The sequence below is a fragment of the Acomys russatus genome, chromosome 7 (assembly GCF_903995435.1).
Source record: "Acomys russatus chromosome 7, mAcoRus1.1, whole genome shotgun sequence".
Classification (NCBI taxonomy): Eukaryota; Metazoa; Chordata; class Mammalia; order Rodentia; family Muridae; genus Acomys; species Acomys russatus.
The window spans coordinates 60,236,016-60,256,692 of record NC_067143.1 but is presented as its reverse complement, the minus strand read 5'-3'; the positions used below and the strand labels follow the sequence as shown (position 1 = coordinate 60,256,692).

At 48.7% G+C, this 20,677-nt stretch overlaps 1 pseudogene; it reads right to left on the bottom strand.

Moving 5' to 3' along the window:
* Positions 1-16,309: 16,309 nt before the first annotated feature.
* The window catches only part of LOC127192036 (intraflagellar transport protein 43 homolog), an 80,115-nt pseudogene continuing 75,747 nt past the window's right edge, over positions 16,310-20,677 (bottom strand).

Genomic DNA, 20,677 nt, shown 5'->3' with positions numbered 1-20,677 from the left:
GTCAGAGCAGGTAGGACACAAAGGTTGCATTGACAAGCAGTCAGCAAGGGCAACAAAGAGTGCAGAGCAGCCAGTCAAACAAGATCTAGGCCCAAGCCTGTCACCCTGGCTTCTTAGAGCCTCAGGCGGGAGAATGGGAGGCTCAAAGCCAGCCTGGACTATACAGTAAATTTGAGGCTAGCCTGGGCAACTTAGTGTCTCAACAAGTAAAAGGTGGCATTGGGATGGAGCTCAGTGGGAGAGGCTTGCTAACATAAGGGAGGGCCAAGCCCTAGCACCACAGAAAGAAAACAGTGGTGAGGCAGACCTGTGGGAGGGATGTGTTGGCATGAGGAACAAAGGACTAGTGGCCAGCTGCCTGAAATGCTGTGGAGTGACCTTGAATCAAGAAGCAGTGAAGTGACAGGTGAGGTAGTTTGTGGGTTCCTGACAAGAACAGTTTTGAGGGATTGATGACGATAGGAAATTGTGCCAAGTGTGACTAAGACTTCTCATTAAGCAAGGAGGTGGAAAACCCATGGTACCCCCGTTCATTTCTGACGCCCACTAAAGTAAGATAAGTGATATTTAGTGTGAGGAAATGTGTGTGTGTGTGTGTGTGTGTGTGTGAGAGAGAGAGAGAGAGAGACAGAGAGACAGAGAGACAGAGAGACAGAGAGAGGACACCATGATGGTCAAGGACAAAGGACAGACTGGAGACGGCAAACATTGTCAGAAGAGAGAGTGGCCAGACAGTGACAGGTTGAAACCAAAGCTAGTGGCCAGGTTAGACAGTGCTGGCAAAGAAGCCAGTTGACAAGAGAAAGCATCAGAAGTGGTTAGAGACAGAGCACCTTCAGGTACTGACCTTCAGCAAGGAAAAACTACCCTAAGTCTTAGCCCATCCTAAGGCTAAAGGTTGCCTATGTTACCCAACACACACACACACACACACACACACACTCCCCTCATTGCCCCAAACGCAAACTTGGCTGTATTCAGATTCAGAATCACTATGGTTTGAATAAGAGTGGCCCCCAGAGGCTCAAGTATTTGAATACTTGGTCACTAGGGAGTGTGGCACGACTTAAAAGGGTTAGGAATCAAGGCCTTGTTAGAGGAAGTGTGTCACTGGAGGCTGGGGGAGGGGGGCTTTGAGGTTTCAAAAAGCCCATTCCAAGGCCAGAGTCTGTCTCTCCCCCTGCTGTATGCAGATCCAGATGTAGAGCGCTAAGCTGCATCTCCAGCACCATGTCTGCCTGCACGTTGCAATGCTTCTTCCCTCTGGGACGAGAATGGAGTAAACCGTAAGCCAGCCCCAGTTCAATGCTTGCTTTTGTGAGAGTTGCTGTGGCCATGGCGTCTCTTCACAACAACAGAACAGTGACTCAGACATCATGGTCTCTGGGCTGCAGTGTCAGACAGAATGAAAAGGAGACAATGAGCCGAGCGCCTCTCTGCCTCAGTGGACACACATGACCAGCTGATATGACCAGCTGCCTCACACTTGACCCACCCATGTTGCCATATGAGCTGTGAGCCCAAAGAAGTGCTCTGTGCGCTCTCTCTCTCTCTCTCTCTCTCTCTCTCTCTCTCTCTCTCTCTCTTTATGTCTGTCTCTCCCTCTCCTGTGTCTCTATCTCTGTGTGTCCCTCTCTACTCCCTCTCTCCCTCTGTGTGTGTGTCTCTTTCTGTACCGTTTCCTCCCTCCTGTCTCCCTCCTGTGTGTGTGTGTGTGTGTGTGTGTTTGTGTGTGCGCGCGCGTGCTTGTGTGATTATAGGCATGTATGTGCCACCACAGTGTGTATGTAAAGGACAGCTCAGATGTCACTCTTCACCTTCAGCTTGTTTGCAGCAAGGTCTCTCGTTTACTGACAGCTTCTAAGGCTTCACCTGTCTCTGGCCTCCCATCTCATCAAAGGCATGCTGGGATTGCAGATGGGCACTTCTGAGTCCAGTCAACCACTGGTTGAAACAGGCCCTTATGCTGTGTTCCCAGCTGTCTTTCTTCCTTCAGCTGCTTCTGTCAAGCTTTTTGCCAGAGCAATGAGAACGTATCTAATGTGCTGCCTTAAACATCACAGGCTCGACCCCGTCATAAACAACCTGCTACATGCAGAGCACAGCACCATGACCAGTACTCCCTCACCTCTCCACAAGCCAGGCATGCCCCCTTCCCCAAACTCATTTGTCTCATTTGCAAAGTGTGGAGTATGGCATGAGATGGAGCCAAGGAGGCCAAGGCTCTGGGAGCAGCCTGGACATGCCTGTTAAATGCGTGGTTTCTGGAGCTGGGGCATGGTGGCACATACCTGTAATCCCAGCACTGGGGAGGCAAAGGCAGGTAGATCCCTGTGAGTTCAAGGCCAACCTGGTCTACAAAGTGAGTCTAGGACAGCCAGGGTTACACACAAAGAAACCCTGTCTTGAAAAACAAAAACAAACAAACAAAAAACTCCAACCAAACCAAAAAAAAAAAAGTGTGGTTTCTGTAAGGGTTCACTGTTTTCTTAAATAGATCTGTAAAAAGTGTTTTGGGTTTTTTGTTTTGTTTTGTTTTGTTTTTTTGTTCCTAATTACACATTTGTTTTAATATAAGCATAAATAGAGGTGGCATATCACACTGGCACTCCAGGGACAGGGTCTGTTTTATCCTCACTGCTTATCTGGGCACAGCCAGCTTCTAGAAGGCTGCCCAGTGTCCTTTGAGAGAGAGAGGAACAAACTTGTTGGAGATGGAAGCTGGAAGCTGCGGCAACAGCAGCCCAGGCCAGGGCCTCAGAGGCCCAGGCTGCACAGCTCAGCCACCAGCTGTCTGAAGCTCCAAGGTGACCACAAAATCCCGGGCCCCAGAGAGGTCCCCTTCCTGGACCTCAGACTGTCCTTTCCCACAGCACTTACTCCCTAGAGCCACAGCAGAGGAGCCCTGAGCACCACAGAGGCAGAGGCTGGCAGGCTAAGCTCTATAACTAGTGCTTGGGTGCTTCTGAAACTCCACATGCTGTGTGTTCATGGCTGTCCCCCGAGATAGGTCGCTGGCTTCTCTCCTTGGTCCCCAGAGCAGAGACCCCAACAAACAGCTACTAAGGGTCAAAGCTGGGGCAGAGAGACTGAGATCGCTCTGCCTCTGTCTCAGGCTACAGTCTTTTTTTTAAATCCCTGACTTTGTCCCTGTCCTGGTCCCCATCCCTCTCTGCCTTGTGGTGTTACAAGATTCCCTCCTTGGTCTCCATCCCATTCTACCCCCTGATTTCCTGTCAGTAAACATGACAGGCTGTTCTGGAGTGTAACAACAGGCCGGTATCCTATCCCAAGTGGCCAAGGGCCCCTGAGGACAGGCAGTGAAGCTGGCTATAGCTTCTAGTTTCCAGTCAGGCCTGGGCGGTCCCCCTACTGAACTACTGACTCTGTTCCAGCTAAAAGACACTATCAGTGTCTATTCAGGACTCTGCCCTGTGAGAGATACTAAGGGACAACTCTGGGATACACACAGCATGGCCCAGCCCCTGAGGGGAGGCAGGTCTGAGGAGTTATTGGCTGCACAGAGGCACCTGGAGACTAGACAAGTGGAAGGGAAGGAAAGAAGGAAGAGAGGAAGAAATCAGGGTGGCCGAGCCTGCTGTGACCTCGCCACCCCCAACATTATCTCTGTGTGATATCAATTCCTGATTTCAACAGAAACTCCCAGTAACAAGACCCACAGACCACACATGAGTTCTGTGACAGGGAAGGGAGTAAGACAAGGCTGGATCTGGGAGCCCGGGACATGGGGCTCTCACAGAAGACAGCAAGCCAAAACAGTGGAGAACTCTGTGGCTATTTTTGAGTGGGGACTCAGCACCATGCACTCTCAGAGACCCACTAGACCAATCCACACAGCGTAGCCTGCATCCTGGGTCCTAGAGGAAATGATGTGATTGGTAAGCTGCCTTCCTGGAGGTGGTACCTGAAGAGCTCCTACTCTTGAGTCTTACTCAGATAGTGGCCCAACCTATGCCTTTGTACAGACCTCATCCATAAGGAATTTGATAGCCAGTGTGGCAGCACACACCTGTATCTCCCAGCACCCGGGAGGTGGAGGCAAATGGATTGAGAGTTTTAGGCTAGCTTGGAAGACAAAGCAATTTCCTGTCTCAAAAACAAAATAAAAAACACTACAAGGCCGGCCTATGCCTACAGTCTCAGTACATGGGATGCTGAGGCGGGAAGATCATTTGAGTCTAGGATGCCAGTGCTAGCGTGGGAAGCACAGTGAAACTCTGTTGCAAATAAACAGCAACAAAGTCAGAGATTAGTTCTTTTTGACCCTTCACACTTACAACCTGGCTGATTGCGTGTGGTTCCAGTTTGTCTTTGAGGGCCCTTGTGTTTAGAGTTGGGTCCATAATTTGGTGGTTTAGAGGTGCTTGGTCCTTTAAGAGGTGGGACTTAGTTGGGATTCTTAGGTCTCTGGGGGAGTGGCCCTTAAAGGAGATTAAGGTGGGTCTAAAGGAGAGATAAACATGTTTTTTTTGTTGTTGTTGTTGTTGTTTGTTTGTTTAGATCACAAGTGGGGAATGAGAAAAAGACTGTGAGAGAGCAGGTGATGTTTATCCCCTTAGCAGTCAAACCACCATGTGGGGGAGATTGGTTATTAAGCAGCTGAAAAACATCCTTGAACAAATGCTGAGAGGAGGTATAAATGTGAGCCAAAAACAAGAGGCGGGGCCTTTGGAGACTGGGGCTAGTTTTAGCTGTTCATCCATCGCTCACTTCCATGCTCCTAGAGAGAACCGCTTGAGGGAAAGCTTTGGGGCTCCTGGCTCCGGCTGAGGTTCCAGGTTCTGGTTGCTCTAGGTTCCAGTGGAAGAAATTCTGCTGATTAAGCTAGGAGAATCGTTCCTTGGAACTGATATCCTTACAGCTTCCTTATTGTATTCTTTAATCTTCTTTTCCTATTGTTTAGGTTAGTTGGGTTATACGTGAGATACTCTCAGTTAACAAGTTCACAATAAAATATATTTGCTTAGAAAATTGAGCCTACATGGGTCCTATGGGACCTGAGGTCACACAAGAGTTATGAGAGTCAGCTTGAGCCAGGCGTGGTGGTCTACACCTGGACTCCTAGCTCTCAAGAAACCAAGGCAGGAGGACTGCTGTGAGTTTGAGGCCAGCTCTAACTGCACAGTGAGTTCCATCAAACAGAACAAAAAAAATGACAAATGTGCTTGGCCCTTAAACAATTCACTTCCTGGCTTAAGAGATAATCTCTTGGGCACAGAGATTAACAGCACTGGCTGCTCTTCCAAAAGTCCTGAGTTCAATTCCCAGCAACCACATGGTGGCTCACAACTATCATTACAAATGAGGTCTGGTGCCCTCTTCCGGTGTGCAGGTCTTACATGCAGGCAGAACACTGTATACATAATAAAGCTTGTGGGGGTTTTCTTTAAAAAAAAAAAATATATATATATATATATATATATATATATATATATATATATATATATACACATACACACACACACATACATACATACATAATCTCTTTCTTCCACATGTTCCTGCCATTGATGCCACCCAGTGGGACTTTTGGGTTTTGTACTTGAACTCCAGAAATGTGAGCTAAATGAATGCCCCCCCCCCTTTTTTCTTTATAAAATTTGCCTGTCACAGTCCTGTAAGCCTGATTAACATGGTTCCTGACAGGACTTTATGCCAATTTATGGCCCTCTTTTACTATTTTAGTTGTGTCATGACCCTAATGGTTTGTGAAAACTTATTTGAAAGTCAAATTCGCAAGACTAGAAGTCCAACAGTCCATTTGTGTTAAAGATGGTAACTGTGTTAAGAACAGTACTCAAAGGTGGGTGTGGTGGCTCACGCCTTTAATCCCAGCACTCAGGAGGCAGAAGCAGGAGGATCGCTGTGAGTTCAAGGCCAACCTCGTCTACAAAGCGAGTCCAGGACAGACAAGGCTACACAGAGAAACCCTGTCTTGAAAAGCTAAAAGAAAGAGAGAGAGGAGAGAGAGAGGGAGTGAGAGAGAGGAGAGAGAGGGGCGAGACGGGAGAGAGAGAGAGAGAGAGAGAGAGAGAGAGAGAGAGAGGGAGGCCATGTCTCAAAAACCCCAAAATAAAAGAAGAATAGTCCTCGGCTTCTTCAGAGGCTGAGAGAACTGCTGGGTTTCCTTCAAAGCTCATAGGAGCTGAGGCCTCTTAATACTGAGAGGCAGACCTGTGAGAGTCTCTACACTGATGCACCTTTCTAAGTCAGGAGTTGGTAAACTACTCCTGCCAGACAAACCATGCCTGCCAATGTTTAAAAATAGCTTTTATAGTTTTTCAGTGGTTGGTGGGAGGGAATTAAAAGAAAAATAAGACTTGGGAGCTAGGGATGTAGGTCACTTGGTAGAGTGCTCACCTAACATGCAGGAAGCTGTGGCTTGATCCCCAGCACTGTCCAGCGTGGTGATGTACCCCTGTAATCCCAGCATGTGGGGGGTAAAGGCAGGAGGAGCAAGAGTTGAAGGTCAACTCTGGGGAGATGGCCCAGTGGTTCAGAGTGCCTGTAGCTCTTCCAGAGGAGCCAGATTGTGTTTCTAGCGCCCACATAGCAACTCACAATGGTCTACAGCTGCAGGTGCAGGGGGTCCGATGCCTTCTTTTGGCCTCCCTGGAATGTACGTAGTACACAGACAGACACACATGCAGGCAAAACGCCCACATACACAAAACTGAAAGCTAGTTTAAAGAATTCAAGATCATCCTCAGTTACAGAAGCTTGAGGTCAGTATGAGCACATGAGATCCTCTCAGGAAGGGAGGGAGGGAGGGAGAGAGGGGGACAAGGGAGAGAGAGAGGGGGAGGGGGAGAGAGAGAGGGAGGGAGAGGGAGAGAGAGAGAGAGAGAGAGAGAGAGAGAGAGAGAGAGAGAGAGAGAGAGAGAGAGACTGTTTTGGCCCATGGAAATTCCATGAATTCAAATCAACCTTCAGAAAGAAAGCTGCTGTGTCCTCTCCAATGTCCCGTGAGCCTCTCTGAGGTCACCCCTCCGCCCCCCACCCCATGCCACTGACCCAGACAACTCTTCATCTGCTTTCCATCAGTACAAATTTGTTATTCCTTCTCTCAAGCTTCAAGTAAATGGAGTCATGCAGCCTGTGCTTTCTGCGTCTGGCTTCTTTCAGTCAGGATAATGTTTTTGAGACTCGTCCATGTTGTATCAATACCAGACCGGACACTTCTGCTTTCGCCTGTGACTGAGGAGGGGAGCCATGTCAGTTCTGAAGGCGCAGATCAGGACTCCGTGTGACCAGGCAGGACGAGAGTCACTCGAGGTGTTTAGATTTTCTCAGCCCAGGAACACTTTTGGTCACAAGATGGATACTCTTGTGTGTGGTCCACAGGGCAGCACATGCCACCACGTTATGAATTTGAGCAGGAATTGTTTGATGGGCATATAGCCCATGTCTATCACAAGAAATGTCAAGAGTGTGGTTTTTGTTGGAAAAATGAGAAGAGAAAGTTGTAATGACCTTCAAACACAGCTTCAAGCACTATATATTTTTGGGTGGTTAGAAATTTACTTGTAACAGGTGGCACAGTCCCAGCACTGGGGAGGCAGAGGCAGGCAGATTTCTGTGAGTTCATAGGCCAGCCTCTTCTACATAGTGAGTCCCAGGCCAGCCAGGGATATTCAGTGAAACCTTGTCTCAAAATAATTGCTTTTTAAAATTATGCATATGTATGTGTGAGGGTACCCATGGAGGCCAAAGGCATAGGATTCCCCCAGGAGCTGGAGTTACAGGGTGTGAATCACCTGACAGAAGTACTGGGAGCCACACTCAGGTCCTCTGCAAAGGCACCATGAGCTATCAACCACTGAGCCGTCTTTCCATCCCCTGCTTATAAGTTTTGTCTCATCAATTTGTTTTAATGAAAGTGCTTGTCACTTATGCTCCAGAAAAATTAGAAGAAATAACAGTGCCATTTCAAGCTTATACTTAGATACAAATAGGTTTGGATTTGTAGAAGGGTCATGTTTAGTAGGAAAATGATTGGAATTCTTTCATTTAAACTTTCACATAAACTCCAACTCCTAAGTGCTTCCTTTATTTAATTATAAACATAATGAATTTTTTTTTTTTTGCTAAACACAGGCACCCCCAAATTTCCTTCAGCTGGTCCCATTATGACATACCTATATTCTCTTACTCTATGTGAGCAGTGAACTGGAAGCAGGGAAGTCTCAGCCCTGGAGACCAGGAGAGAAATTCCAGCTCTGTGGAGCAAGCTGTCTTGCTAAAGAGGTCCCTCCTGCCCCCTAGTGGTCACTTTTGTACATGGCTTTCAAGAGGAAAATGTGATACAGGCAAAGGTATCATCCTGGTTACTGAGCATTGTGCTTACCATGGGTCCTGACCGGGAGTGGGGGTGGGGCGATGCATGCATGCCTTCATAGGCATCTTCCTGTTGGTCTACAGTCCCTGGGGTGAGCCTGTGGCTCCTCTCTATTGATCCCATCACACTCTCTGCCTTCATCTTCATTACTACATCATGAACCAGATCCTATCTGCAGCAGCCAGTGAGGCCACCCTTGAGCTTGGTGGTTATCCCCTCTTTCCTAGGCCTGACAGACTTAAGGATCACAGGAGCGAGAGGAGAGAGTGGACCTGGAAGGAAAACACCCACCTTTGAGTAATTTGATACCAACAGGCAGACTCTGGGTCTCAGGCACTTACGAAATTTGGGGTCCCCTTAAAACAGCAAAAGGAAAGAGCTGTGCTGACCATAAGCACTTACTGCACCCTCTTTGCCTGGGCAGAGACCCAGCCTTTTCTTCACTTGCTGCAGCACAAAACAAGTAGTCCACAAAAGAGAGCACAGAAAAATCACACTCACTTCAGCTCATAGATAAAGCATCAGTTTTAAGGAATCTGTGTGCTGGGTAGTTTTTTGTCAACTTGCCACGAGGTAGGGTCACCTGAGAAGAGGGAGCATTGACTTGGTTGACCACTGCTGTGGAAGGAAGGATCCATCCCACTATGAGTAAGGCCACCCCTGGGCAGGTGGCCCTGGACTGTCTGGGAAAGCAAGCTGAGTGAGGCATGGAGAGCAAGCTTGTGGGCAGCTTTCCTGTGTGGTCCCTGTTTCTCCTTCTACTTGAGTTCCTGACCCGCCTCCCTCAGTGCTAAGCTATGATCATATGTGTAAGCCAAATGAGCCCTCGGGTGTTTGTCACATCAACAGAAATCAAACTATAACACCAAGTATTGTTACAGAAGTGAAAGGTACGTGGAACCTGTATGAAAATCGGGACATGTCAAAGATGATGGTCATTTATGCACACAAGAAAACTGGGGGACACCCAGATTTGCATTTGAAATGAGGACAGTAGGTTCCACTCTGAAACAAACTGAGCAAACTGCAGAATCTGTATGGGATGGTCTCCACACCATCTCATCTCTGTCCTCATCTGCTGCTCTTGGGAGCCTCTTTAGGCTGGAAGTCCAGACTCCCTGTCCTATCCAGCCTTCCTCTCTCCAATGGAGCCCCATGAGTCCACCGGGGAAGTGCTGTCAGAAGTAATGACAGAACCCGGGAAAGGCAGCTTGTATGTTAGGATGGACGTCAGGGTGTTCAAGGTTTCTCCCTCAACCTTTCTTTCCCAGTGGGACTTCAGCAGAACCCCAGCATGTTTGACAAGTCCAAGTCTTGGTACCCACCCTTCTCCCCTGAACTGTGAGCCAACTTACCTTGGGCCACAGGGTTGGCAGCAATTAGCCAACATCATCCTAACGAGAGATCCCTGTAGCATGACAAGGCAAGGACAATGGTGCCCAGGGCTCTGATACTGGCCATACCCAGTCATGGGTCACCAGGCTGTTGGTGTCAGGGTTCATGAGACCTATCTAATTGCACAGCTGCCACTGACAGGTGATCCTGGAAACCACTGTGACCTTCAGAGAGATCCAAAAGGGGCTTACCCTATCACCTTGGTCTTTCAGATGAATTTTATCCTGGGTTCTCTATCACATATTAGTTTTCTGGTTATACGAAATCAATAAATTCTAAACTGGCTCATTAAAACATAAAAAACTTAAAAGTAAAATAAGTTAAAGAGAAAAAAGTTTCAGGCAAGCCTATATACAGGGTGTAGAGATGCTTTCTTCTCTTTTAACATCTATCTCAAGTTCACATCTAAGGAAAATGGCGACTGGCAACTATGTGCTTCATGTCCTACACACAAGTTCAATGCTCAAATCTTGGCAGTTTTCTGTGAGAGACCAATGTTGGTAGCTGGGGGAACAGCTCAATAGCTAAAGTCCTTACCACACAAACAGAAAGACCTGCTCCTGGCTTATAAAAAAAAAGCCAACCATTATGCTGCAGGCGGGAGAGCTGGCCTCGCCCCTCACCTGGGCAAAGCGAGGGAGCTGGCCCTGGTGGTGTGGGCACAGGAGAGCTGGCCCTGCCGGTGTGGGCACAGGAGAGCTGGCCCTGGCGGTGTGGGCACAGGAGAGCTGGCCCTGGCGGTGTGGGCACAGGAGAGCTGGCCCTGGCGGTGTGGGCACAGGAGAGCTGGCCCTGGCGGTGTGGGCACAGGAGAGCTGGCCCTGGCGGTGTGGGCACAGGAGAGCTGGCCCTGGCGGTGTGGGCACAGGAGAGCTGGCCCTGGCGGTGTGGGCACAGGAGAGCTGGCCCTGGCAGCGTGGGCACAGGAGAGCTGGCCCTGCGGTGTGGGCACAGGAGAGCTGGCCCTGGCGGTGTGGGCACAGGAGAGCTGGCCCTGGCGGTGTGGGCACAGGAGAGCTGGCGGGCTGAGCAACTCAGTTACCACCCAGGCCCAGATCCAGGGTTTTGAGTTAGTCCACTGCAACATGAAGGTGCTGGAGTGTTTGAAGGGGCTTGATCTACAAAATCAAAGCTGCAGAATCTCCACAACACAGGACAACAGGCTATCTGAGAGGAGTCCCAGTGAGGATCCAGTATTGATGATGTAGTTGAAGACAAAAGGCCTCAAACCAGACAGTGACTCATTGCAATGGATATTTGCAAGCTGTTTGGCCAAAATGTTACACTGTGTGACACGCCGTGACACGAGGCAACTTCCACAGCAAGATTTTTTTTGTTTTGTTTTGTTTTGTTTTGGTTTTGGTTTTGGTTTTTTTTTTTTTGTTTTGAGGGAGAGGTTGTAAGGGCAGAAGGAAGATATGGAAGGATCGGGAGATGGTTGGGATTGGGGTTCATGGTGTGAAATTCATAAAGGATCAATAAAAAGTTAAAATAAATAAATAAAAGGCTAACCACGGCACATGCATTTGTAGCTCAGCACCATGGAGGTGAGGATACGTGAGTCCCTGAGGTCCCTGGTCGCAGCGTACTTGAGATTCAGGCCAGAGGGAGACCTGAGTTAACAGACAAGGTATGGGGCTGCTGGGATGGCTCAGCAAGGAAAGGCGTTTGCTGCGCTAACCTGGCAGCCTGAATTTCTGTCCTCAGGATCTACACTAAGGACAAGGAAAGAACCAACTCCACAAATTGACCTCTGACTCCACACAAATGCCACAGGATATGCACACGTGCACACGCATGAGAGAGGTTGGGGGAAGACCACCCCTGGAACATGCATATCTCTGCACCCATCATCCAGAGCAGGATATGGTCCAAAGCAGCTAGGCTATGCTGTCCTCTGAGGTTTGGATGCCAAGTTGCCTCTGGCAGCCCCAACTCCAAGAGAACCCAAAGAGCCTCTGGCTACTAGCTTCCCTGACTCTATGTCTGCCAGCCTGCAGATGCGAGTCATCTTATGGGGGGCCCCCAGGTATAGTCTGTGAAGGACTTGGAAGTCTCAGGGCAGGATTAAGACCAGTCAGGAAGACAAAACCTCTCTTTCAGCTCCATCCTAGGTGGCTTTGTCTGTGGAGGCTGCGCTGAGTCTGAGATTATACTCAATAGGAGATTTGAGAGTCATCAAAAGGCTCTTGGGTGGGTGGATAAGAGCCCAAAGATGCAAAGCGGTTTGGATCATATCACACAGCAAACACGGAGCACCAGGGCCCCAGCTCCACACCTCCCTGTGCCACCTGGATCCAGGGGGCCAGGCAGCCTTCAAATCGGCAGGGCCATCCGGGAATCCTGGGTAGTATCAGTCTCCGTGCTGCTGTGGAGCCAAGCCTGCACTCCTGTGCCCTGAGACAAAGCAGGGGACTGGGGATTAGAAACCTGGGCACAGTGAGGCAGAGCCAGCACCTGGGGAATATCAGGAGGCTCACACTGGTGCCTCAGATTGAGGCCAGGGAGTCAATGTCAGTGAATCCTTGTAGAGCAGCGGAGAGGAGAGGCAGAAGGAGCCAGCCCATCCCTGACAAAGCCCAGAGCCCAAGGTAGGCGAAATGGGTGGATGTGTCGCTAAGTATCGCGACTGGTATTTCCAGGCTCTTGGCATCTTACTCAAAGAATTGTAAGGGCACATGCAGACAGCAAAGCAGCAAGAAGTTTTATTTAAAGCCACAGTACAGGACACACTGCAAGGGAGCAGCAGGCTGCTTTGGCTAGAATGTCCAAGAGAGTGTCAGGCTGCTGTTTGGGGCCTTTTATGGATTCGTGAGGAGTTGATTGATAGGGGTGGGGAATGGGTGGGTGCACAGAGTATGTAAGCTTTTGCTGCCATGACTGTAAGTGGTGGATACTCAATGATATAAGCCTCGGCTCACTAGGCGTGTCCTTTCCCGTGACTTCTCTGACTTTAATCATATGCAAGCCCCATTATGCATAGGCATAAGATGGTAAATAGTGGTTTTCCCTATTTCCCTCAAAGAACACAGTTCATAGCCGGGCGTGGTGGCGCACGCCTTTAATCCCAGCACTCGGGAGGCAGAGGCAGGCGGATCGCTGTGAGTTCGAGGCCAGCCTGGTCTACAAAGTGAGTCCAGGATGGCCAAGGCTACATAGAGAAACCCTGTCTTGAAAAACCAAAAAAAAAAAAAAAAAATATGTGTCACTAAGAACACAGTTCATCTTGCTGTGTACGCACCAAAAATGAGTTAGACCCTGCCTCCCATTCCCTGATATGTTTGGGGGCATGTTTGAATGGAAATCAGATATTGCTATAGGGTTGTCAAGGGAAAGCAATTCACTCTATTGCTTGAAGTGCAGTGCCTCTGTTGCTCAAGGCAGGGGAGAGTGCCAGGTTGCTACATACATTGAAGGAAAGGTACAGGCACAGATAGCCCAAGCCAAGCAGAATCTCAGGCTGCGAAGTTTTTCCTTGTGTTTTCCTGCATCAGATAGGGGCTGCTTCCGGTCTCCAACGCCCTTGGCAGTGCTCCTGCTAAGCCTGGCATTTGTCCCCACACCACGGGACTGAATTAAGGCCGGCAACACTGATGCAAGCAAGCATCCAAGATGGAAGATGATAAGCCAGGACATCAGACGAAAGATCCAGAATTTTCATGAAAGCAAGAAGTTAGCTGTCTGGATCACCATGTATCCCAGGGTCTAGAACACAGACAGACATGCACTAGGTACCCAATAAACAGCTGAGTCAATCTGTCCCTGTGGCTGCAGGGGGACAATTTTTTTTTATGACTCTCACAATGTACTGTACCATCTTCATATAACAAATGTCAAGTCAACACATGGTGGTTGGTTAAGAACTTACTGTTCTCAGAGCTACTGCCCACCCCAACTAGAACATTTCATCCTTAGTCTTGTTGACTGATACCCTCCCCCACCCAAAAAAAAAAAAAAAAAAAAAAAAAAAGAACTGGGCCAGAGACCAGGACATTTCAGTCTTAGGAACAGCCAGCAGCATCTATGAAGGACAGATGTGTAAAAGCACTGTTCAGAACAGTCTCACGTTGATCCTCCCATGACTGTCTCCATCTATAGATATAAAGATAGCTGTGGTTGGTTGGTCACAGGTCACACTGACATGTATTTATCTCATGACTGGGGTCTCTGAAGACAGCTCTGACTCCCCTGCAATGTAGGTAAGAGGCAGCATAGGGACCCTGAGGGGTTCCCTGCTGACCCTTGAGCTCAGGCCTTCTCCTAACCCTTATAAATGGACCATTCTCCCCACCCCACCCCACACTGGAGGCCACTGGGTCCCAGATTGAGTATCATTGGATGACTGTCAGTGGGGCTACTTGGGCTTTGGCAGATCTTCCATCCTCACCTGGCTTTTCTGTGACCTTTTTCTATAACACAGCAAGGACTAGCCGGGAAGGGCTTTTCAGTAGAAGTGGGGGTTAGGAAAGCCAAGATGGCACAATAGAAACAAAAGGAGGGCTTACAAACGGCCCACAGGAGTGTGGGAAAGCGCTGGCCACCAGTAATCATCAGGAAAATGTCAATCAGAACTTCAGTAGGGTACCAGCTCACAACCTCTAGGGTGGCTAGGATCTAAAAGATAAAACAAAGACAGCACATGGCAGCAAGGAACTGGGGAAAGGGAGAACTCTTTGCACACTACTGATAAAGAAAAAAAAAAAATGGTGTAAACACTATGGGAAACAACACAGAGGTGCAGCCAAAGATTACAACTAGAATTGCCATACGCTCCAATTTGCCAGCTTCTGGGTACATACCCAGAGGGAGTGAAATTGTCACCTTACGACACCTGCATCCCCCATCCCCACTACTCATAATAGGCAAAACATGGAAACCACTTAAATGTCCATCCATGGGTGACTGAATAAAGAAAAGTGTGTGTGTGTATGTGTGTGTGTGTGTGTGTGTGTGTGTGTGTGTGTATACAATGGAACTATTCAGCATTTTAAAAGGAGATCTTGCCATTTGACATGTGTGAACTTAGAAGACACTGAGCTGAATGAAATAAGCCAGACAAACGAAAAGAGATATTGCTTGATGCCAGTTATGTGTGGGATCCTGTTTTCTAAAACTGAACATATAGAGCTGGTAAGATGGCTCAGTTGGTTAAGAGAGCTCCCCTGGTGACCTGAGTTCTGTTCTTAGAATGCACTGCGCAGAAGGAGGGAGCAGACCCCTGACCTCTAGAGTGGTTTGTATGCATGTACACCTGCCCGCCAGAAGAGGGCACCAGGTCTCATTACAGATGGCTGTGAGCCACCATGTGGTTGCTGGGAATTGAACTCAGGACCTCTGGATGAACAGTCAAGTGCTCTTAACCTCTGAGCCATCTCTCCAGCCCAACATACACATTCTTAATAAATAAACAATGTAAACAATGAACATACATCAACAGGAGAAGTGTGAGTGGTTGAGGGGCTTGAATCAAAGGGTACAAAGTTATAGGCTTTATGGGACAAATAGAGGGAATCTAATGTACACCAGTTAACAATACGGTACACTGGAAATTTGCTGAGAAAGTAGAATTTAGGTATTAATCTAAAATTGGAAGAAGGAGAAAGACAGACTGGTTAACATACTATGGCTATGTTAATTAGTCGATGAATATGCATATATGAGATATAAAATGTCATGTTGGACACTAAATTCATACAATAGGAAAAAGGATCAGAGGACAGAAGACACGTAGCTTCCCACTTCCTCTCCTCCCCACTGCTCTCTTTGGAGGAGTCCCAGACACCTGGGCAGGAGCGCCTCATTCAAGGCCTAGCTATTGAACACTTGCAGCAATCTGAAATTAGCTGTGCCAGGCCCAGGGGACCCAAGGATGAGAAAGGGGCAAGCCTGTCCCTAAATAAAATCACAGACTCTTGGAGGTGGTGGGGCTTAAGTGACATCAACACTCTCAACACAACTTGGAAAGTGCTTTGAGGAGACAAGGCCAGAGGCAGAGGACACCAGGGAGGAGGTAACTGACTCTTTGGGAAGTCATGGAACACGGAGAACCTGCAGAACACCCCCAGTGTGAGTGGGCCCAGGACAAGGTCACCAAGAGGAACCAGCCTCCTACATGCCTGTTTCTTCTTAGGCTGCCCTTGAGCTCTGGATGACCTTCAGGTCCTGGCTGTCCCTGGGCCCCTGTGCACAGCAGCCTGTGAGCAGCCAGGCACTCTCTGGCTCCCCAGACTTCCATTCGCTGTGTGTTACGACTTCTAGCTTTAATTGAGGCCACACTAGAGGTTAAGCCAGAACCACATAGGAGTTCTTCAGCCCTTCCTAGATCCTCCTGAAGACTGACGGCACTGCCCTAGGAGGACCTCAGCAGCAACTCCTAATTCTTTTCTTCCCCCACAGAATAAAGCCACTTACAGATCTGGAATGTTTCAACGTGGTCTATTGAAAATAAATATTTTATTGACAAAATATTCTGTATAAAAACTCTTAAGTTGCCTGCAAGCTCCCTTGGTTTTAGACTTCTTGCATTTGGGTCAGGTGTACAGTGAGGTTCTTGGATCAGGTGCTCCTGGATGGCCCCATAGGCTCCTCCCTCTCCACTTTGTGAGGAGCTCTGAGGACACCTCAGTGTACAGATGGTCCCAGTCCCAGCCTATGTCATCCTCCTGCACTTCATGCTCTGGCGCCAGCACTTTGGTGAGGAACTTCGCTTCGATTTCTCTGTCCAAAACCTGAAAGTCCGAGGACTTCATGAGATTATTGTCTAGGTCACGGCAGGTCACCACTCAGTTTACGTGGAGGCTCAGAGGGGACGCCACCTGTAGCACAGTCTTCCTCCTGCACACCTTGAAGAGCTGGCATCATGTGGATATATTTTCCTTCATCTGATCCAATCAGGCTATGTCGTCTGAAGCGGCATCTCCTCAGAAATTTTCTTTCCCAATGTTGATCCCTTCATGGAGTCATCGGCCCAGCCTCCCTTCCTTTGAGGTGGTTTTTGTCTGGAAGCCTCTCCTATCTGAGTCAATGAAGAATTCTTCCTGCTGAAGTAAGTCTCAGACTGAGTTGACCCTGTTGAGCTCGGCAGCTTATGTTGGCCCCAGAGGTGGCCGAGCTGCAATGTCTCTCCTCAGCCAGGTCCAGTAACCTGTCCCATCTCCATGGCTGCTGACGTCACTTCCAGCAACTCTTAACTCTAACACACAGCAACAGGCACACCACAGGCTCATGTACTGCTGCCAGACGGGGCCTCCAGCGCAGTTAGTTCTGTAGGCTCGGAGATGGAGTCCAGTTGGGTCAGATGCCAGCCTGGATATTTCTGCAGAGGTAGATGAGCATTTATATCAGTAGACTTGGGTCTGGAGAGATGGCTCAGCAGTTATGAGCACTGACTGCTTCCTCAGAGGACTCAGGCTCGGTTCCTAGCACCCACATGGCAGCTCACACATGTCTGCTAACTCCAGCTGCAGGGAATCTAATGCTCTATTCTGACCTCCTCAAGTACCAGGCACATACGTGGCTCACACATATACATCCAGGCAAAATATTCATGCCCATAACATAAATAAATAAATCTTCAAACTAGCAGGCTTTTGAATAAAGCAGATCACATGACATCATGTGGTGGGCCTTATCTGATGAGCCAAAGTCTCTAAGAGCAAAGAGTAAGCATTTTAGAACGGGAGTTTGGCCTTGAGATTAGGACACAGAGACTGTCTCCATCCCCACCCTACCAGCTTGCCCTGAAAACTAAAACTACAGACATGTTGACTTCCACAATGACATATGTCAACTTCTTAAAACAAATCTCTCCTTGTGAAAATCCCTGGGAGATGTATATACACACACTCTGTATCACTCAGACATCTAATTCTCCCTCCCTCCCTCCCTCCCCCCCTCTCTCTGTCACACACACACAGAGAGAGAGAGAGAGACAGAGACAGAGACAGAGACACAGAGAGACAGAGAGACAGAGAGAGACAGAGAGAGACAGAGAGAGAGAGAGAGTTCTAATCCCTCTGGATAACCTAATTAATATACTCTTTTCTTCTGCTTCATCCAAAAGCAAGGGTGTAAACTTAGCTTCCCTCCTTGGCAGCGAGTGTCTTGAGGGCCTCAAGGGCCATGGGTACCAGGTTGAGCATCTGCTCCTTGCAATCCTTCCAGGAACAGCCCGGCTCATGCCCAGTGCTGAGCGGGGTCCTTTGCACACATGGGACAATGCTATTAGGAAATGGTCTTGAGGTTTTTTGTTTTTTTTTTTTAATGTTGACACAAATGACAAACATTCACATTGAAGATTACATATCAGAACAAAACAGTCACCAAGACCTCAATTTTCATTGCATGCAGTAACTCCCTTGCTCATTCAACAAATATTTACTGAATGTGTGCAGGGGCCAAGCTTTCTTCTAGGCTCTGGGAATGCAGCAACAAAGGAAAACAATTGCATTCAAGCAGGAGAGACAGGCAGCATGCAGATCAATACCTAATAGTTTTCTGTGTTGAGAAAAAGCTCTGGAGAAAAACTGAGCCCAGTGAGGAGACTGGGCACAGAGGGGCAGGTGAAGAGGGTCTAGTTGGTGTTGCACAGAAGCTACAGTTATAGCAGCACTTGAAAGGAGGTAGGAGGTAGACCAGGAAGCTCTGTGAGAGGAAAGCATCTCAGGAGAGGAGCCAGCAAAGGCAGAGCTCCCAAGGGGACACACTGCAAAAGCAGCAAGGAGCCAGCATGGCCGGGACAAAGTCAGATGGGAAGGCAGCACGGACTGAAGAATGCAGGCAGCCACTACATGCTGGTCCAGGGAAGGTGTCCTATTCTGTAAGACTCCTAAGAAGAGGAAGCTCAGAATGTGAGGACCTGGGTTTGACAGAGAGCCCATGAGATGGAGAAAAGAAAGGAGAAAGGGTGTTTTTTTTTCTATACAGTGATTTAGGGCCCACCATTCCTGGGCTGCGGAATACCCAGAGAAGCCTGTGGCTAAACCTTCTGCCCCTTTTGTCTTGCTTCATCCTTAAGGGAAGGACTGACTTTAACCCCAAGGCGAAGTAGCCCAGGATGGGAGAAAGGCCACGGAGGGAGGCCATCAAGAGCCAGCTCTACAAGTTCATATTTGTATTATTTTTGGTTTTGGTTAGCTGGATGGTTGCTTAGCTGGCTTCTGTTTTAGTTTGTTTGTTTGTTTGTTTGTTTGTTTTTTAAGACAGTCTCACATTGTAGTCCAGGGTACCCTTGAACTTCCTATATAGCCCAGGCTGGCCCCCAAACACTTAGTGATCCTCTTGTGTCCACATATTTCCATCTTTCTATCCCTCTGGCGTCATTCGATAGCTATTGCCAGCATCATTGTCCCTTATGCACTACTGATTCCATAAGGTGGGGAGACGAGAGAGAGAGAGAGAGAGAGAGAGAGAGAGAGAGAGAGAGAGAGAGAGAGAGAGAGAGATCCTGTCCAAGTGACTACCCACAATCAGAAGGTGACGCCCTTCTCCCCGAAAAAGTTGCTTGGGGATCTCTGTGTTTAGTAAACAGAGGCAAGTAGCTAATCATAAAGGACTCTGCTCCTCCCTGGTGTGTCCTTTAATGCCCAAGAATGGTGGCAGCAAGAACCCCAGGTCCTCTGAGCTCAGCCCTGAAGCAAATTTGGAGCCCTCAGCAAGAAATCATTCCTGACCTGGAAGCCAGAGTGGTACGCTGTGTTCTCCTGCCCCTCGGAAGTGACTTGCCCCTTCCCTTTCCAATGTCCTCTTTCTGCCTGGAACATGGGGAGGACCACGACCGACTCCCCCACCCCATCCCCCCACCCCCGCCCCGACTAAAGCTGGTGACTCAGAGGCCACCTGCATCCATTTTCCAGCTCTGCCTGTAGCACATCCTCTGTTCTTGCCTCCAACCCTTGGGAGAGCAGTGCCCTCTGCCTGGGCTACATCTGAACACTGAAACATTCTTTCAGGGTTTGTCACTTTCGGAGAGGGCTTACATAAAGAGGCGCTGTTTCCAGGATGCAGCAAGGACTCGCCAGTGGAATTTAGAACAATCTTCGGAAAAGCCGGTCCCCTAGAGAAGGGAAAATTCCCCTCTCCTAGCAGAGTCATCACTTGCGAGCAGCCCTGAGCCTGCAGGGACCCCGGGATAAGAAGAGCTGTGGAGAACCCCAATGCCTGAACTCCGTGTTCTGGAAGGTTCCAGGGCCTGGACGCTAGGGCTGAGTTTGTGGGGATGGGATGAGAAGGCGCTCATTGTCCTGCCTCTTCTCAATGAGTATACCTCCCAGCCTGCAGCTCTTTGGTACCAACTTCGTGTTCCCCGTTGTCCCATCTGCCAGAGATGCTCCTATGGTTCCTGAGTGTCTGAAAGACAGCATCCAAAACTGACCTCTAAATGCGTGGCCCCACTCTGCAAAACTGCCCTGCTTGCTCCCTCCCTCCAATGGCTTCTGGTTCGAGCAACCTGGGAGTCAGGCTTGAAGTCGCCTTGCCAGCTAAACTGGACTCAGCAGCATCTCCATCCAGTGAGATGAGACCACACCACCATCCATTTCCCTAGAGACCATAGCTTAAGGCCTTTTAGTTGAAACTTCCTGGCCGTATTCCTCTTACCTTAGCTTTTTGCCTCAGCTGTATCGCCTGCGTTCCACCTTCACCTCTCTTCACTCTACTCTTTCACGGGCTGTTCTTCAACTGGCCTTTCTGTAACATGGTTTCTTTACTCCCTCAGAGCCTTAGCTTTCTTAAAGATGGTGTTTCCCTATGTAGCCCAGGCAAATACAATGTAGCTAAGGATGACTGTGAACTCCTGATCATCTTGCGTCGACCTCCTAAGTACTGTGACTGTGTGGTGTTGCTGACCCTCCAGCACATCCACTAGACTTTAATCTCAGCATCATCTCCTCAAAAAGCTTATGCTTACCCTTCCAAAGTAGGTCC